The 18,552-nt window shown below is 45.4% G+C and overlaps 1 protein-coding gene and 2 pseudogenes across 2 annotated transcripts in view; 1 reads left to right on the forward strand and 2 right to left on the reverse strand.

Moving 5' to 3' along the window:
* The window catches only part of LOC138976489 (transcription intermediary factor 1-beta-like), a 433,321-nt gene that overhangs the window by 391,138 nt on the left and 23,631 nt on the right, over positions 1 to 18,552 (forward strand). The gene's annotated exons all lie outside the window — the stretch shown is intronic.
* On the reverse strand, positions 662 to 758 carry LOC138977670 (U2 spliceosomal RNA; annotated as a pseudogene).
* Positions 16,106 to 16,202, reverse strand: LOC138977665 (U2 spliceosomal RNA; annotated as a pseudogene).

Consider the following 18,552-nt stretch of genomic DNA (forward strand, 5'->3'; position numbering starts at 1 on the left):
CTGATGTCTTCCGGCACCCAATGAATACGTAGGTCGACTACGCTCCCAGAGGCCGGGGAGAAAGTCCCAGAGACGTTGTTGGGGAGGTCCAGGGTGTCTTCCAGTAGACACATATCCAGTGCTGCCTCAGACTTGAAGGTCAGGTTGACCTCCCTCGGATCTTCTCCTCTCCACAGAGAGTAGACGTCTCGTTTTGCTATGCCGAGTCCTGATGCATTCCGGCCCGTTAGGTGGAGCTTCACGGAGCATTGCTCGACTTTGTCGTCTCTGTCCCCTTCCCGCAGTTTTATCTTCCATACACCAACAGAGGATGGAGGAAAGAGGGACGGCTGGCTAGTCGTTGGGGCTTGGGCTCCCCGAAGGCGATCCGCGTACGAAGAGCGGGGGGTCTGTTCTTCGTCCTTGGATCCTGTAGTGGAGGTCAGGTCTAGAATCCCTCTGGAGCGGTAGGCGGTCTTGGCCATGGCTGGAGAAGGCTTGGAGGAGGCTGAAGGCAGGCGCAGGCCAGAGCAGGCTGGAGCAGGCCGGGGCAAGCAGGAGCAGGCTAAAGCAGGCTGGGGCAAGCAGGAGCAGGCTAAAGCAGGCTGGGGCAAGCAGGAGCAGGCTAGGGCAGGGTGGGCAGTCCAGCAGGCAAAGTCTGGTCAGCAGGCAGCTTGGTCAAGAAAGGTCAGCGAACGCTGCAGGCAGGTCTGGAACAGCGGCATCCGGTGGAGAACAGATTCTACACTTTGATCTTAGCCAAAAGGCCGAGAAGCGATAACCCCTTCGGACTCAAAAATCAAGTGCCATGAAAGTTGCAGACACTTACAAACAGGGACGCTGCCCTTCCATACTTGACAAAGCTACATTTTCAACCCACCAATTGCACACCCATCCCCCCATTCCTTTATCCTGCAGGTCCATTTCGTCCCACTCAACGTTGTTATTTAAAAGTAAGCCCCCTTCCCGGCGGTGATGAAGCATTAGGGCAGCAATGTAAGATCGACTTTGAACCATTGAACACGTCCTAGTTGCAGTTTAGATACGTGAAATGTCTTTGTGACAAAGGCTACTGTGTACATTCTGAGAAGGGTTTGGATCACACAAGAAACAATTTGTTTTTAAGAGATCAAGATTTTGATAGAATTTGAAGTAGCAAATAAGAAAAGCCACATCTTGAAACCTGCTTCGTTTTAAAAGTAAAGGCCTGAACCTACTTAGTTTCAAACACGGAGACTGCCGAGTGAACTGGAAAGAGAAACAAACTTGCTTTGGTCCTGCATAACCTTATTGGTTGAAGGGACTTTTAAAAACAGTTAAACAACTATATGCTGTAGCAGCGAGTGGCCTGGTGTTCAGTTCTTCACAGCCAGTAATCGGCATGACAAGCAAAGAGGGGGCAGTACATACTGCTGCAAAACTCTTGACGCGCAGTCCTTTCATCATTAATTCTGCTGGGCCTGTTTGTAAACATGTTTGTATGTCAGTCAATAAGTGAAATCAGTCGTTACCTGTAATGACTGAAAATGTTACCGGCCTGATATGGCCCTTCGTGGTCGGCTGGGCGTTAAGCAAACAAACAAACAAACTGAAAATGTTACCGCCCCGATATGGCCCTTCGTGGTCAGCTGGGCGTTAAGCAAACAAACAAACAAACTGAAAATGTTACCGGCCTGATATGGCCCTTCGTGGTCGGCTGGGCGTAAAGCAAACAAACAAACAAACTGAAAATGTTACCGCCTCGATATGGCCCTTCGTGGTCAGCTGGGCGTTAAGCAAACAAACAAACAAACTGAAAATGTTACCGCCCTGATATGGCCCTTCGTGGTCGGCTGGGCGTTAAGCAAACAAACAAACAAACTGAAAATGTTACCGCCCTGATATGGCCCTTCGTGGTCGGCTGGGCGTTAAGCAAACAAACAAACAAACTGAAAATGTTACCGCCCTGATATGGCCCTTTGTGGTCGACTGGGCGTTAAGCAAACAACCAAACTGAAAATGTTACCGCCCCGATATGGCCCTTCGTGGTCGGCTTTCTTTCTTTCTTTGGTGTTTAACGTCGTTTTCAACCACGAAGGTTATATCGCGACGAGGGAAAGGGGGGAGATGGGATAGGGGAAAGGGGGGAGATGGGATAGAGCCACTTGTTAAGTGTTTCTTGTTCACAAAAGCACTAATCAAAAAATTGCTCCAGGGGCTTGCAACGCAGTACAATATATGACCTTACTGGGAGAATGCAAGTTTCCAGTACAAAGGACTAAACATTTCTTACATACTGCTTGACTAAAATCTTTACAAACATTGACTATATTCTATACAAGAACCACTAAACAAGGGTAAAAGGAGAAACATAATCCGTTAGTCGCCTCTTACGACATGCGGGGTGCAGAGAAATAAGGATGTTGAAAAGAAGACTTTTGGTAAGTGAAATAAAGGTGATGGATCCAGTCAGATAGAAATAAGACAACAAGAAAAGAATTGGAAATCTGCAGGGAATAGTAGGGAAAGTTTTCTTGGAAGAAAATATAGGTGAAAGGACTGGTAAGGCAGAAAAAAGACAAAAGAAGAGAAGTAAAGGGGTGGGGTAGCTCTGTGGAAACACTCCCGCCGCGTGAAGGCGACCCCATGGGAGCTTCGTGGTCGGCTGGGCGTTAAGCAAACAAACAAACAAACTGAAAATGTTACCGCCCTGATATGGCCCTTCGTGGTCGGCTGGGCGTTAAGCAAACAAACAAACTGAAAATGTTACCGCCCTGATATGGCCCTTCGTGGTCGGCTGGGCGTTAAGCAAACAAACAAACAAACTGAAAATGTTAGTCATTACTTGTAATGTCTGTTTCATACGGGCATTACGTGTAATGACTGAACGTGGTTTTGTGGGGTCACACTCAATAAGTAAAATTAGTCAATAGGTGACATTTGTTGGAACCATTTTAGAAAATTAGAACATGTAATGTTTTTACATTTCCATTGATTAAGGGTAAATAGAAGCAAATTTAATGCATGTTCAAGTTGTCTTGTTTTGGCATGAGTGGGTGTGATGACATACCACAGCTTAGACAAAACAAGAGGCGAAGCCTTCAAGGCTCCCGTAAGAAATCAACAAACAGTAACATAACACAAACTCACTCACTCCGTAACACACACACACACACAACACACACACACACACACACACACACACACACACACACACACACACACACACACACACACACACACACACACAGTTAAAACTAACGCATCATATCAACTCCATGTATAATTTTCAAAAGAAGGCAAACAGATAAAATGACTAGGGTAATAGGTTAGGTACCTGCCATGTGGGCACTTTTTCCACTGCTGTCCTCAGTCCTATACTTTTCATCAAGACTTGTCACCATGCCGAGTAGATCTAAATTCGGAAGTCTTCATGTGGCTGAGACATATATCTGACATAGCGTCGATCTTGTTGTAGGTTAACCTCCTTTCTGAAACAAATGGCAAAATGCGATTAGTTATGATGACTACAACCTACACAAATATAAACAGTGTTTTGAAACAGAATAGTCAGGTTATACAAGCCACTTTACCTATGCAGCATGGTAACCCTACAATATGCGAAACATGTCGACTGCAGCAGCCTGGTTCTTAAAATAATTCTGACGGTCAACACAGCCAGAAATGCCAACAAAGACAAGAAAGCTGTGGCAAGGTAAGCTTACCAAACGTTACATAGCGAATCATATGATAGTGCGTAAACAGCAAACAGTAGATCTACAATCAAAGAGAGGATCGAGTCTGGAATGAAACGCGATACAGATCTAGCATTCAAAAACTGTCTTTCACGTTCAAGGAAGTTGTTGCAAAGTACTTAAGACTTACTAAATTGTACAGACAAAACCATGACAGTGCATGTTTTGAATCTGAGGAAAAAATCGTGATCATTTTGACTTTGAGAACAGATTCATTCCGTTTCCTTATATCTGCATGTTCAAGTAAATGGTGGACAGTTTTTTTCGGGCAGAGTAAACTTAACTTGAGACTCTACTGCAAGTCTTGAAATTCACATAAATCGAACCACGAGCAAAGACATCCAAACATTACAGGCACTTTAGATCAACTCATTTCACTAGAGGTGACTGCCTAGCACTGTGTTTGACATCCGTGTCTGCTGAAATAAAAAGAAATTAAAACAAAACGGATTAACAGTAGGTGACACGTTATCAGAGTGGGAGACACTAGATCTGTCTCTGAACTTACCGGGATACGGCTGCAAGATCGACACTGACTGCCGCGCTTTCGACAGCTCTTCCTCGCGTGGACATTGGAAACACGCTGTGCAGATCAAATTATAGGAAATCTCCCTTTGGTATCTTCTTTATTTACTTTTCTGGAGCTTAGAAACCGAACAACATGAAATCGTCTTCCCCGGCGAATCGGCGAGGTGAGAACTGGACCACAATCCTTCGCGCGACCCCTGACCTGATCTTGACACCTGACCTGCCGTCTACATGCCAAACACGACACAAATCAGTCAACTGCTTGTACCCCTTCAAAACCCCCCACCACCCGTTTTCTTTGGATACACGCTTTAACTACACACATGCCGACACAATGTTGATCATTGCTTCAATAATTTGAAGATGGTGCTTGAAAATTAACCACGTGAAATGAGTATTTCGGTGTTTAGCCAAAAATGTTAAAGTTTCTACCACAGACATACACACATACATACATACATACGCACGCACGCACGCACAGACAGACAAAGTTTACCATCGCATAGGCTACACTTACGTGAGCCAAAAATCACTAAAAGACTGTTTTATCTGATCTTTACTAGTGCATAAATTACCTTCTTTGTCTGTAATCTGCTCAATCGTTTTCTTTTTACCCTGGGCTAATTCTTTTTTGAAGAAATATCTTGATGGTTGTTCCCTATGGTCTAAAAGGTAGGCCCGAGAACGAATCTGGGGTAAGAGAAGCTGAATCCATTTCTTTAAGTTTATGTTTTATTCTTTGCATTTGGTTTTGTTTGCCACATTTTTCGGCTACTAAATACTGTTCAGTTAAAGCTTTATATTCTCGACATTTATTCTTCTGAATCCACTTGCTATGTTCCCTGGCTATTACTTTAAAATCTTCTTTGAGGCTATCCCACCACTGTAAAATAGAATCATCTTCTACCCCCCGCGGGTTAGGGGAGTCCAATATTGGTTGGGACGAGAAAGAATTTACCCGATGCTCCCCAGCGTGTCGTAAAAGGCGACTAACGGATTTTGTTTCTCCTTTTATCCTTGTTAAGTGTTTCTTGTATAGAACAGGGCCCAGCATTGTAAGCCGTTCGGCTTACTTTACGCCGAAATAACATCTCCAGTCCGCGGAACTCGATTTGGTGTACGCCGAAATGCAAAAACCTGTTATTCCCAAACGGTAAAACCAAACAGTCCCAGCTTTTGTTTTGTGCGCCGTTCGGTTCAATTCTCAATTGGTTTGACAGTTTTGCTTGAGCACGCACTTCCTCTGGCATCGCGCGAGCATGCTTTGTGCTGGTGTTTTGTGGCTCTAGACTTGAAATAATGTCTCGAAGCGACATTGTTGAACGTGGTCAGCTATTCAGTGACAAAGAATCCAGGTATTCCTGGAAGTGGGAATGGCACTTTTAGGCCAAATATTGTCAGTTTTCTTGTTTTATGCCTGTGTTTTGCTTGTTGGTGAAGGCATAATTTAGTTGCTCAATCTTCTTTTTGGGGGGGGGGGGGGGGTCATTTTAAGTAAGAAATCTCAAAAAAATCTTCAAAGCCCCCCGAACCCTCACTTTTGTAAGCTGAACTCGCTTTTTCCAATGCTAGGCCCTGATAGAATATAGTCAATTTTTGTAAAGATTTGAGTCAAGCAGTATGTAAGAAATGTTAAGTCCTTTGTACTGGAAACTTGCATTCTCCCAGTAAGGTAATATATTGTACTACATTGCAAGCCCCTGGAACAAATGCTCCCATGGGGTCGCCTTCACGCGGCGGGAGTGTTTCAACCAAGCTACCCCACCCCTTCACTTCTCTTCTTTTGTCTTATTTCTGCCTTACCAGTCCTTTCACCTATATTTCCCTCCAAAAAACTCTCCCTACTATTCCCTGCAGTTTTCTGATTCCCTTCTTGTCTTATTTCTACCTGACTGGATCCGTCACCTTTATTTCACTTCCCAAAAGTCTTCTTTTCCACATCCTTATTTCTATGTGGTCTTCTTAAGACCCAGCGTGTTTGCCGTGCGCTGCGACCTGTACCGGTTTGGGCTGGTGACCTGATGATTGAGGGGTTTACTTAGTTGCGACTTTGTAGCGCCAACACATCATTTTGGCCCAGTCTTTATCTAAGACAGGAGGTTGAAAAAGGCTTACCCGCTTCAATCAATCGGCTGGTCAAGTCTGGGTATATGTCTTCAGCATATTGCATCGGACCTTTGGCTAAAGGAGCAAGCGGCGGTAGGAGGGGGCGGCGGTAGTCGGGACAAACACTATGCCAAGTTGTTACCTAATCCGTTTCCGCTTGGAAAGAGTTGACGAACATTATGCCAAGTTGTTACCTAACCCGTTTCCGCTTGGAAAGAGTTAAATCTCCTATTACAGATAGATACCATATGTTTCCTCTTATCGCTGCGTATATCCATCTGTATCCTTGGCGCTCTGGAGTTGGATAACCGCTCCACCTAAGCGTCCCCTTGTTGGGCTCCGTGGTGGGTGGGGATCAGATGCGACGAAGATAAAGGCCCCAAACATGGCCACCTCTTCTTTTTCTTCTTTTTTTTCAAGCACCCGAAACGGAAACAAACGAAGATACTGTGTTGACTCTGACTCTGACGATGAAGTCCGAGTCAGAGCAACAAAGAACAACATCAGCGAGGCCTGGCCCCGTTTCATTGTTGTTGAGACAGCAGATGAGGCACAGCCCATCTCCAAACTTTCGCCTTTTGCGATACAGAAGGTTATTGCAGGAGTATCATCAACGATAGACAACATTAAGAGACTTCGTAATGGTTCTCTACTGATTGAATGTCCTTCAAAAAAGGCATCAGATGGTCTTCTCCGTCTGAATGGTCAGAAATTTGTTGATAGACCGGTCAAGGTCAGTCCTCACAGAGGCCTGAACACCAGCAAAGGAGTCATCCGATGCCGAGAGCTGGAGGGCCTCAGTGAGGCTGAAATAAAAGAAGGTCTAAAGGATCAAGGTGTCATTGATGTGTACCGGGTGTTGATCAGGAAGGGCGATATCAGAGTACCCACCAACACCCTTTTCGTCACTTTTTGTACCCCAACCATCCCTGAGAAAATCAAAGTGGGATTTGTTCTAATAAGAGTGACTCTGTATATTCCATCACCAATGAGATGTTTCCAATGCCAAAGATTTGGACATTCAAAGGCTGGATGTAAACAGAAGGCAGTGTGCGAGAGGTGTGGCGGAGATCCTCACGAAGGTCCCTGCACATCACCACCCACCTGCACAAACTGTAAGGGAAACCATTCCCCGTCCTCCAGAGAATGTCCAAAATACAAGTTTGAACAGGCCATTCAAAAAACAAAAACGGAGAAAAAGATGTCTTTCTCAGACGCCAGGAAGGAGGTTGAAAAAACGAATGTTTTTTCCTTCCAGAAAAGTTTTGCGGCAGCAGTCAGTCAAAGACCTGCAACAAAGTCAACACCCACCCAGACCAGTATTTCATATAGGTCTGTGGGTGTCCAGGCAGGCCCGTCTATGTTGAAAAGGACAGAGCCCACAAGAAACAAAAGTATTTGTACACAGACAGATGAAAGCACAGGTGGGGCTATCCCCACTGGAGACTCTATGGGGTCTCCTGGTGAGGTTTGCTTCACCGCCCCAACTGGAGACCCTGTGGGGGCTCCTGGTGAGGTTCGCTTCACCACCCCAATTGAGGACCCTATGGGGTCTCCTGGTGAGGTTCGCTTCACCACCCCAACCCAGAAGCCCGTTCACAGGGCAACTCACAGGAAGGGGGCCGTCGAGGTTGTGGAGGTAGTGGACCTCACTCAATCCACACCACGAACACCTCCGGACAAGGGAAAAGTTACTCTGCCCCAAAGATCGCCTCGCACCCCAAAAATGGAGAAAAATCCCATCACACTATACAATCATTTTGGGAGTTTATCCGACGAAGAGGGTATGGAGGCAGAAAATTCTTAAAACTAAACAAACATAGCCAATTTTATTCAATGGAATTGTAGAGGGGTCCAAGCTAACTATGAAGAATTATGTCTACTTTTACACAAATTTCATCCTGTTGCTACAGCATTACAGGAAACAATGCTGAAACCAAACAAAGATTTTAATGTATCTGGATACAATGTTTTTAGAAACCATTCAGACAATAACACGTCTGGGGGAGTTGCTCTTTTGATTAAGAAAAGTGTACTTTGTAGTGAGATCAACCTATGTACAAACATTCAAGCTGTCGCAGCACGAGTGACATTAGATAAAACCATCACTCTCTGCAGTGTATATCTGTCACCATCAAAATGTTACACGAAGCACGATCTTGAAAATCTTATTGATCAGCTCCCAGCTCCCTTTGTTTTAATGGGAGATTTTAACGCTCATTCCCCTTTATGGGGCAGCAACTCTCTAAGTACGAGAGGACGAATTCTAGAAGATTTTTTAGACAATCGTAATCTATGCGTTTTAAACGATGGAGTACCAACCTATCTCCATCCAGCAACAGGATGCAAGTCCATACTAGATCTAGTTATTTGCGACACCTCTCTTGTTCTAGACTTTGAATTTAAAGTCTATGATGACACATGTGGTAGCGATCATTTCCCTATCTTGATGTCTCAAATAGATGGATTGGAAGAAGCTTCCCCCCAGAGATGGAACCTGAACAAGGCAAACTGGCTGTCTTTTACTGCCGAATGTTCTGTCCAACTCACAGAAGACACTGTCTTTGATGGAAGTGACGACCCATCATCTATTTTTACAAACACTCTACAAGACATTGCCACTGAGTACATCCCAAAAACATCTTCAAACAACCGCATTAAAGTGCCATGGTTTAATCAAGAATGCCAAGAAGCCCGATCTGAGCGAAAGAGAAGTCTACACAGGTTCTACAGATGCCCGACCCTTAGCAAGAAGTTGACTTTCTTCAGATTTCGCGCTAAGAGTCGCACTGTCATAAAACATTCTAAAAGAACATCCTGGAGGTCTTTTTGCTCAAACTTAAACTCTAAGGTATCATCAAGTAAAGTTTGGAATGCTATTCGTAAAATCAAAGGGAAAAAAGGATCTGCATCAATTAACCACCTTGTGGTAAATGGATCCCTTATAACCCAAAAGAATGAAGTAGCAAACGTTCTGGCTTCAACAATGGAAAAAAACTCATCAACAGAAAATTACTGCACAGATTTTCAAAAAATCAAAGCCACCCAAGAACGTAAACCCATAAACTTCTCATCTCAGAATGAGGAGAACTACAACAAGTTGTTCAGTATAACTGAACTCAAACAAGCCTTACAAAAGTGCAACAACTCAGCAACGGGGCTGGACGGAATACATTATCAGTTCCTCACACACCTACCAGAAAGTTGTCTTCTGGTCTTGCTGAAGGTTTTTAACCACATATGGGAGAGTGGATCCTTTCCACCTTCATGGCAAGAAGCGATGATTGTCCCCATTCCAAAACCAGGTAAAGATCATACAAACCCCAGCAATTACCGTCCGATAGCCTTGACCAGCTGTCTGTGTAAAACCATGGAGAGATTGGTCAACGCTAGGATGGTGTGGTACCTAGAAAAACAAAACCTCTTAAGTGATGTGCAATGTGGCTTCCGAAAGGGACACAGCACCACTGATCATTTGGTACGTTTTGAGACCTTCGTTCGAGAGGCCTTTGCGAGATCTGAACATGTACTAGCTATATTTTTTGATCTCGAGAAGGCTTACGACACGACCTGGAAACACGGTATTTTAGCTGATTTGCATGAAATGGGTTTTCGTGGACGTCTCCCTGTTTTTGTGGAAGGATTTTTAAGTAATCGATTGTTTACAGTACGGGTCGGTCCCAACCTATCAGAGTTCTGTCAACAAGAGATGGGTGTTCCTCAAGGAAGCATTCTATCACCCATGTTGTTCAACATCAAAATCAATAACATAGTAAAGGCAGTACTGAAAGGATCCGAGTCATCCTTGTTTGTTGATGACTTTGCACTTTGTGTGCGTGGTAAATCCCTACATAGAGTGGAAAGGCAGCTTCAATTATGTATCGACAAGGTGCAAAAATGGGTAACAGAGAACGGTTTCAAATTTTCCACCAGCAAAACTGTCTGTATGCATCTTTGCAAACAAAGGGGAGCCATGCCAGAACCCTCTCTGGTCCTGAATGGTAATCCTGTCAAGGTTGTTGAAGAATTTAAATTCCTAGGACTGACCTTTGACCGTCGACTAACATTCCTTAAACATATCCAGTATCTGAGAACATCATGTCTGAAAGCTCTGGATGTATTGAAAGTGGTTTCTCATACGGACTGGGGTGCTGACCGCACAGTCCTACTCAGACTTTACCGTGCTTTAATCCGATCCAAGTTGGACTATGGTTGTGTCGTCTATGGTGGAGCCGCAAAATCCAACCTAAGGCTATTAGACACAATACACCACCAGGGTATACGTCTTTGTCTGGGAGCTTTCAGGACGTCTCCAGTACAGTCCTTATATGTTGAGGCCAGAGAACCCTCTCTGAGGCTGCGACGCCTGAAACTCACCCTAAATTATGTGTTGAAACTGAAAGCTATGCCTACAAATCCAGCCTACCAATGCGTATTTCAACCACAATGCCCTGAACTTTTTGAAAGTCACCCAAATGATCGAGCACCTCTGTCTTCTCGGATTCAGTCACATCTGGCCGAATCAAAGATAAAACTCGATCATGTTAGTGAAAATCGATGGACAGAAACACCTCCATGGACATTGCCAGATCCAGTTGTTCGACTCGATCTGACAAGGTTAAAGAAGTCAGAGACAAATGATTTGATTTTTAAACAGTGTTTTAGCCAGTTCTGTACCGAGTTTCCTTCCCATCAACGAATATACACTGATGGGTCCAAAGCTGAAAGTAAAGTGGCATCAGCTTCTGTCACTGGTCCTAAACTCGATAGGGCCTTTTCGGCCCGTCTTCCGGATGACAGTTCTGTATTTTCTGCAGAGTTGAAAGCTTTACAGCTAGCTCTGAAACAGGTATATCAGTCAAAAAAGAAAGACTTCCTGATTCTGTCGGATTCCCTATCGGCTCTTACCGCCGTGAAAAGAACTCAGCTAGATCACCCACTGTTGGTCGAAATCCAAGAGCTACATGCATCTCTGATTGAAGAAGGCAAAAGGATTGTGTTTGCATGGGTGCCATCCCATGTTGGAATTAGAGGCAACTCTGCAGCTGATCAAGCTGCTAAAGAAGCCAGAGAAAGACTCATCACTGACAAACACACAAAGCATTCAGATTTCAGAACTCGCACCAACATGTACATAAAGTACCTATGGCAGAGTGAATGGGACGAATGTGAAGAAAATAAACTTCATAAGATCGTTCCCCAGCTGTCGGACAGCCTACCCCAATGTCGCCTCAACAGGAAAGAAGAGACAGTTCTCTGTCGCTTACACATTGGGCACAGTCACATTACACATTCGTATCTGCTGAAAGGTGAAGATCCACCATACTGTTTTGGATGTGACGAACCATGGACATTAGAACATGTTCTCACAAAATGTGTAGACGTTCAAGAATTTCGAGACAAACACTACAATGCGGAAACACTGAAGGTTTTATTCCGGGATGTTCCCCCGGACAAGATTTTTAACTTTTTAAAAGAGATCAAGATTTTTTACAAGATTTAAAGTACCAGAAGTGAAAATTATTAATTTTTAGAACCTTCTTTTACAGTGATAGATTTGAATGTAAATAGTCTGAAACGTAGAACTTGCCATATGAAGGGAAAGGAAAATAACTGCATCGGTCTCGAATAGCAGCTAGCATCTGCTGAAGAGACATTAAACCCCAAAAACCAACCAACCCTGGAACAAATTTTTGATTAGTGCTTTTGTGAACAAGAAACAATTGACAAGTGGCTCTATCCCATCTCCCCCCTTCCCCCGTCGCGATATAACCTTCGTGGTTGAAAACGACGTTAAACACCAAATAAAGAAAGAAAGAAATCATCTTCTGGTACTTCTTCACTGGCCATAGCTAAAACTGTTTTTATCTTGCCACAAAAATCGACATCTTGTAAAAGAGTACTGTTAAATTTCCAATACCCTTTTCCGGTGTCAACCCCTGTCCATGTAGACAGTGTGACCAAAACCAGATCATGGTTGGAAATAGAATTTATTACGTGTTTAGCAGATTTAATTACGTCCAACTGACAAGTTGGCACATACATCCTGTCTAGACGGCAACTAACTTGGTTATTACGCCACGTGACTGCTACCTGGTTAGGACATTTATGTCTAAACGCATCTTTTAGGTCGAAATCTGTCAGCATGGTAGATAGTTCTACCCAGCCTTCCGCCCTGATATGGCCCTTCGTGGTCGGCTGGGCGTTAAGCAAACAAACTACCCAGCTTTCTCTTCCCCTGTTAATGTTCCCACCTATTTTTATCTAAATCTGGATCAGAAATACAATTGAAATCTCCTCCTTACACAATAATTTAAGGGGTTACGAGGTAACTATAGACATCTTTAAAAAAACTGTTTCCGCTCAGCTGGTACATTTGGTGCGTAAACGTTAAAAAATCTCACTGGTCTGTCGTTAATTTGGACATCTAACAGAATGAAGCGCCCAACAGGATCGCAAACAAAATGCTGGGCGCTTACGTTAGCTGTTTTATTTATAAAAATAGTTTAAATGCGACATCATGATATGCTGTCTTTTTATTCTAATACCATTCCTAGTTTTTGGCATTTTACATGTATACACAAATGATGTTACGAAATTCTGTGGAATTTAGTGGCAACTGTCCCCACTACAAGGTGAATGTGTGTGTGTGTGTGTGTGTGTACGTGTGTACGTGTGTACGTGTGTGTGTGTGTGTGTGTTGTCTACGTGCAAACAGACAGACAATCCAATAAACATAGAGAAATGCAAACACACATACACACCAAAACACAAACAGAAAGAGAGCGTCCAACAAACAGAACGTAACCTGCTTACCTGGGTGAGCAGCGGATTGTTGTTATTGGTTGGTTTGCTTTCGTCCAGCTTCACGGGAGTTATTTTCCTTGCTTTCACTTCTGGTTTTGGGATTACTCCGTTGGTGGCCATGACTTTGTCCGTCAAGGTCACGTTCTTTGAGGTATAGCTCACCGGACACACCTCGTCATGCTTGAACGCTTTTGCAGAAAGTTTGCAGCCCATGTCTCGTGCCTTCTTCTTTGCCACGGGCACGTCAAGATACGATGTTCCACGGGAAAAGACACTGTCTAGATACGATGTTCCACGGGAAAAGACACTGTCTAGATACGATGTTCCACGGGAAAAGACACTGTCTAGATACGATGTTCCACGGGAAAAGACACTGTCTAGATACGATGTTCCACGGGAAAATACACTGTCTAGATACGATGTTCCACGGCAAAAGACACGTTTTTTGTGTGTGTGTTTAAAGAAATATAACACTGTTTACTTTGTTTTTCCTCTCCTTTGTTTTCACCTTTTCTTTCATGTGAGCAGGCAGCAACGTGTGCTGACTTTGATGATCTGGCTCGTCTCGGCGACTCTGCTGTCAGTGTGTAGCGTTTCAGGATTTTTCCAAGACCGCATTCAGCTTGCTTTGAGCGAGGTTACGAGGTAACTATAGACATCTTTAAAAAACTGTTTCCGCTCAGCTGGTACATTTGGTGCGTAAACGTTAAAAGATCTCACTGGTCTGTCGTTAATTTGGACATCTAACAGAATGAAGCGCCCAACAGGATCGCAAACAAAATGCTGGGCGCTTACGTTAGCTGTTTTATTTATAAAAAATAGCAACACCTCTTCCACGGGGCTGTCCTGAAGGCCAAAAAACCTTTCCTTCAATTTGGTTGGCTATTCTACGCCCTAATTTTAATGAGTCGACATGTGTTTCTTGCATAAAAAAAACCATCAAGCTTTTCTTTATTAATAGGAGTTTTAACAGGTTTACTTTGTTTTGGTCTTTGAGACCGTTACAATTTAGGGAACCAATTATCATTGTAAACACAAAAAGGATTTTAACAACATACATGACTTTTACTCACGGGCGGGGGATCCATACAGAAAAAAGGGGTGTCTGGTAGAGTTCAATGTTCTTCTAGGTCCATCCCATCGACAAGGACACATCGCCTCTTCGATAGGTCGGGGGAGGGCTCGCTCTTTCTCTTCCCATCTTCAATGCGGGGTGGGGGTCGTCGGGGCTGTGGAATCAGCATCTGGGACAGGCCCAGATGCCTGGCCTCAGACAGCTGGGTGTCCTCTCTGGAGGCTGTCTGTCCGCAGGGCAGGGAATCCTCGGTCATCATCTCTTGTGTGGAGGTCCAGGTCGTCCTGCGACGTCTGGGTGACGAGGGGCTGGCTGTCTTGGAGGATGGTGTCCTGGGAGGACAAGGGGTCCCAGACACTCTCTGGGTCTCCCTGTGTGGGTCTGGCGGCTTCTTCCATGCTGGCTGGGGCGTCGGGGCAGCTGCTGTCAGCAGTATGTAAGAAATGTTAAGTCCTTTGTACTGGAAACTTGCATTCTCCCAGTAAGGTAATATATTGTACTACGTTGCAAGCCCCTGGAGCAAATTTTTGATTAGTGCTTTTGTGAACAAGAAACAATTGACAAGTGGGTCTATCCCATCTCCCCCCTTTCCCCGTCGCGATATAACCTTCGTGATTTAAAACGACGTTAAACACCAAATAAAGAAAGCTGGTGTCGGCCTTAGACTGGTTGGTATCGATCGTGGGAGGTTCATCATTGTTCCTGGACTGCTTGGCAGCAGCCTCAGGCTGGTTGGAGGCTGTCCCCGGCTGGTCGGCGACGGTCCCTGGCTGAGGGGTGGTGGTCTCGGAACGGCCGGCAGCAGCCCCCTCATGGGATGGTGCGTTGGGCTGCAAAGTCCTTGGCCTGGAAACCTCTCCCAGGGAGGTCAACTTCGACGCCACCTTTTGTTGGACTTTCTAGCGCTGGATCTGCTGTTGTCCTCTGGTGGTCTTTGGGCAGAAGGTACGGGTGTGGCCGACCTGGCCGCAGCCTAAGCACTGAGGTACCCTCCCTCGCACGGTCACCAGGAACTGGATACCCTCGTCTTCCAGGGAGATGAGGTGGGGGATCTCGTGCTGTCTCTGCTTCGGGATCTCCAGACGCAGGTTCCTCACCCCCGTCCTGAGGCCTCTTTCACTCTCAAAGGTGCGGACACCTCGAATCTTTCCCAGTTCCTGAAAATGTCGGACAAACACTTGGTCTCTGATGTCTTCCGGCACCCAATGAATACGTAGGTCGACTACGCTCCCAGAGGCCGGAGAGAAAGTCCCAGAGACGTTGTTGGGGAGGTCCAGGGTGTCTTCCAGTAGACACATATCCAGTGCTGCCTCAGACTTTAAGGTCAGGTTGACCTCCCTCGGATCTTCTCCTCTCCACAGAGAGTAGACGTCTCGTTTTGCTATGCCGAGTCCTGACGCATTCCGGCCCGTTAGGTGGAGCTTCACGAAGCATTGCTCGACTTTGTCGTCTCTGTCCCCTTCCCGCAGTTTTATCTTCCATACACCAACAGAGGATGGAGGAAAGAGGGACGGCTGGCTAGTCGTTGGGGCTTGGGCTCCCCGAAGGCGATCCGCGTACGAAGAGCGGGGGGTCTGTTCTTCGTCCTTGGATCCTGTAGTGGAGGTCAGGTCTAGAATCCCTCTGGAGCGGTAGGCGGTCTTGGCCATGGCTGGAGAAGGCTTGGAGGAGGCTGAAGGCAGGCGCAGGCCAGAGCAGGCTGGAGCAGGCCGGGGCGAGCAGGAGCAGGCTAAAGCAGGCCGGGGCGAGCAGGAGCAGGCTGGGGCAAGCAGGAGCAGGCTAAAGCAGGCTAAAGCAGGCTGGGGCAAGCAGGAGCAGGCTAGGGCAGGGTGGGCAGTCCAGCAGGCAAAGTCTGGTCAGCAGGCAGCTTGGTCAAGAAAGGTCAGCGAGCGCTGCAGGCAGGCCTGGAACAGCGGCATCCGGTGGAGAACAGATACTACACTTTGATCTTAGCCAAAAGGCCGAGAAGCGATAACCCCTTCGGACTCAAAAATCAAGTGCCATGAAAGTTGCAGACACTTACAAACAGGGACGCTGCCCTTCCATACTTGACAAAGCTACATTTTCAACCCACCAATTGCACACCCATCCCCCCATTCCTTTATCCTGCAGGTCCATTTCGTCCCACTCAACGTTGTTATTTAAAAGTAAGCCCCCTTCCCGGCGGTGATGAAGCATTAGGGCAGAAAAGTAAGATCGACTTTGAACCATTGAACACGTCCTAGTTGCAGTGTAGATACGTGAAATGTCTTTGTGACAAAGGCTACTGTGTACATTCTGAGAAGGGTTTGGATCACACAAGAAACACTTTGTTTTTAAGAGATCAAGATTTTGATAGAATTTGAAGTAGCAAATAAGAAAAGCCACATCTTGAAACCTGCTTCGTTTTAAAAGTAAAGGCCTGAACCTACTTAGTTTCAAACACGGAGACTGCCGAGTGAACTGGAAAGAGAAACAAACTTGCTTTGGTCCCGCATAACCTTATCGGTTGAAGGGACTTTTAAAAACAGCTAAACAACTATATGCTGTAGCAGCGAGTGGCCTGGTGTTCAGTTCTTCACAGCCAGTAATCGGCATGACAAGCAAAGAGGGGGCAGTACATACTGCTGCAAAACTCTTGACGCGCAGTCCTTTCATCATTAATTCTGCTGGGCCTGTTTGTAAACATGTTTGTATGTCAGTCAATAAGTGAAATCAGTCGTTACCTGTAATGACTGAAAATGTTACCGGCCTGATATGGCCCTTCGTGGTCGGCTGGGCGTTAAGCAAACAAACAAACAAACTGAAAATGTTACCGCCCCGATATGGCCCTTCGTGGTCAGCTGGGCGTTAAGCAAACAAACAAACAAACTGAAAATGTTACCGGCCTGATATGGCCCTTCGTGGTCGGCTGGGCGTAAAGCAAACAAACAAACAAACTGAAAATGTTACCGCCTCGATATGGCCCTTCGTGGTCAGCTGGGCATTAAGCAAACAAACAAACAAACTGAAAATGTTACCGCCCTGATATGGCCCTTCGTGGTCGGCTGGGCGTTAAGCAAACAAACAAACAAACTGAAAATGTTACCGCCCTGATATGGCCCTTTGTGGTCGACTGGGCGTTAAGCAAACAAACAAACTGAAAATGTTACCGCCCCGATATGGCCCTTCGTGGTCGGCTTTCTTTCTTTCTTTATTTGGTGTTTAACGTCGTTTTCAACCACGAAGGTTATATCGCGACGAGGGAAAGGGGGGAGATGGGATAGGGGAAAGGGGGGAGATGGGATAGAGCCACTTGTTAAGTGTTTCTTGTTCACAAAAGCACTAATCAAAAAATTGCTCCAGGGGCTTGCAACGCAGTACAATATATGACCTTACTGGGAGAATGCAAGTTTCCAGTACAAAGGACTAAACATTTCTTACATACTGCTTGACTAAAATCTTTACAAACATTGACTATATTCTATACAAGAACCACTAAACAAGGGTAAAAGGAGAAACATAATCCGTTAGTCGCCTCTTACGACATGCGGGGTGCAGAGAAATAAGGATGTTGAAAAGAAGACTTTTGGTAAGTGAAATAAAGGTGATGGATCCAGTCAGATAGAAATAAGACAACAAGAAAAGAATTGGAAATCTGCAGGGAATAGTAGGGAGAGTTTTCTTGGAAGAAAATATAGATGAAAGGACTGGTAAGGCAGAAAAAAGACAAAAGAAGAGAAGTAAATCGGTGGGGTAGCTCTGTGGAAACACTCCCGCCGCGTGAAGGCGACCCCATGGGAGCTTCGTGGTCGGCTGGGCGTTAAGCAAACAAACAAACAAACTGAAAATGTTACCACCCTGATATGGCCCTTCGTGGTCGGCTGGGCGTTAAGCAAACAAACAAACTGAAAATGTTACCGCCCTGATATGGCCCTTCGTGGTCGGCTGGGCGTTAAGCAAACAAACAAACAAACTGAAAATGTTACCGCCCTGATATGGCCCTTCGTGGTCGGCTGGGCGTTAAGCAAACAAACAAACAAACTGAAAATGTTACCGCCCTGATATGGCCCTTCGTGGTCGGCTGGGCGTTAAGCAAACAAACTGAAAATGTTACCGCCCTGATATGGCCCTTCGTGGTCGGCTGGGCGTTAAGCAAACAAACAAACAAACTGAAAATGTTACCGCCCTGATATGGCCCTTCGTGGTCGGCTGGGCGTTAAGCAAACAAACAAACAAACTGAAAATGTTACCGCCCTGATATGGCCCTTCGTGGTCGGCTGGGCGTTAAGCAAACAAACAAACAAACTGAAAATGTTACCGCCCTGATATGGCCCTTTGTGGTCGGCTGGGCGTTAAGCAAAC

This window comes from Littorina saxatilis, linkage group LG9, assembly GCF_037325665.1.
Source record: "Littorina saxatilis isolate snail1 linkage group LG9, US_GU_Lsax_2.0, whole genome shotgun sequence".
In the NCBI taxonomy this organism is placed as follows: Eukaryota; Metazoa; Mollusca; class Gastropoda; order Littorinimorpha; family Littorinidae; genus Littorina; species Littorina saxatilis.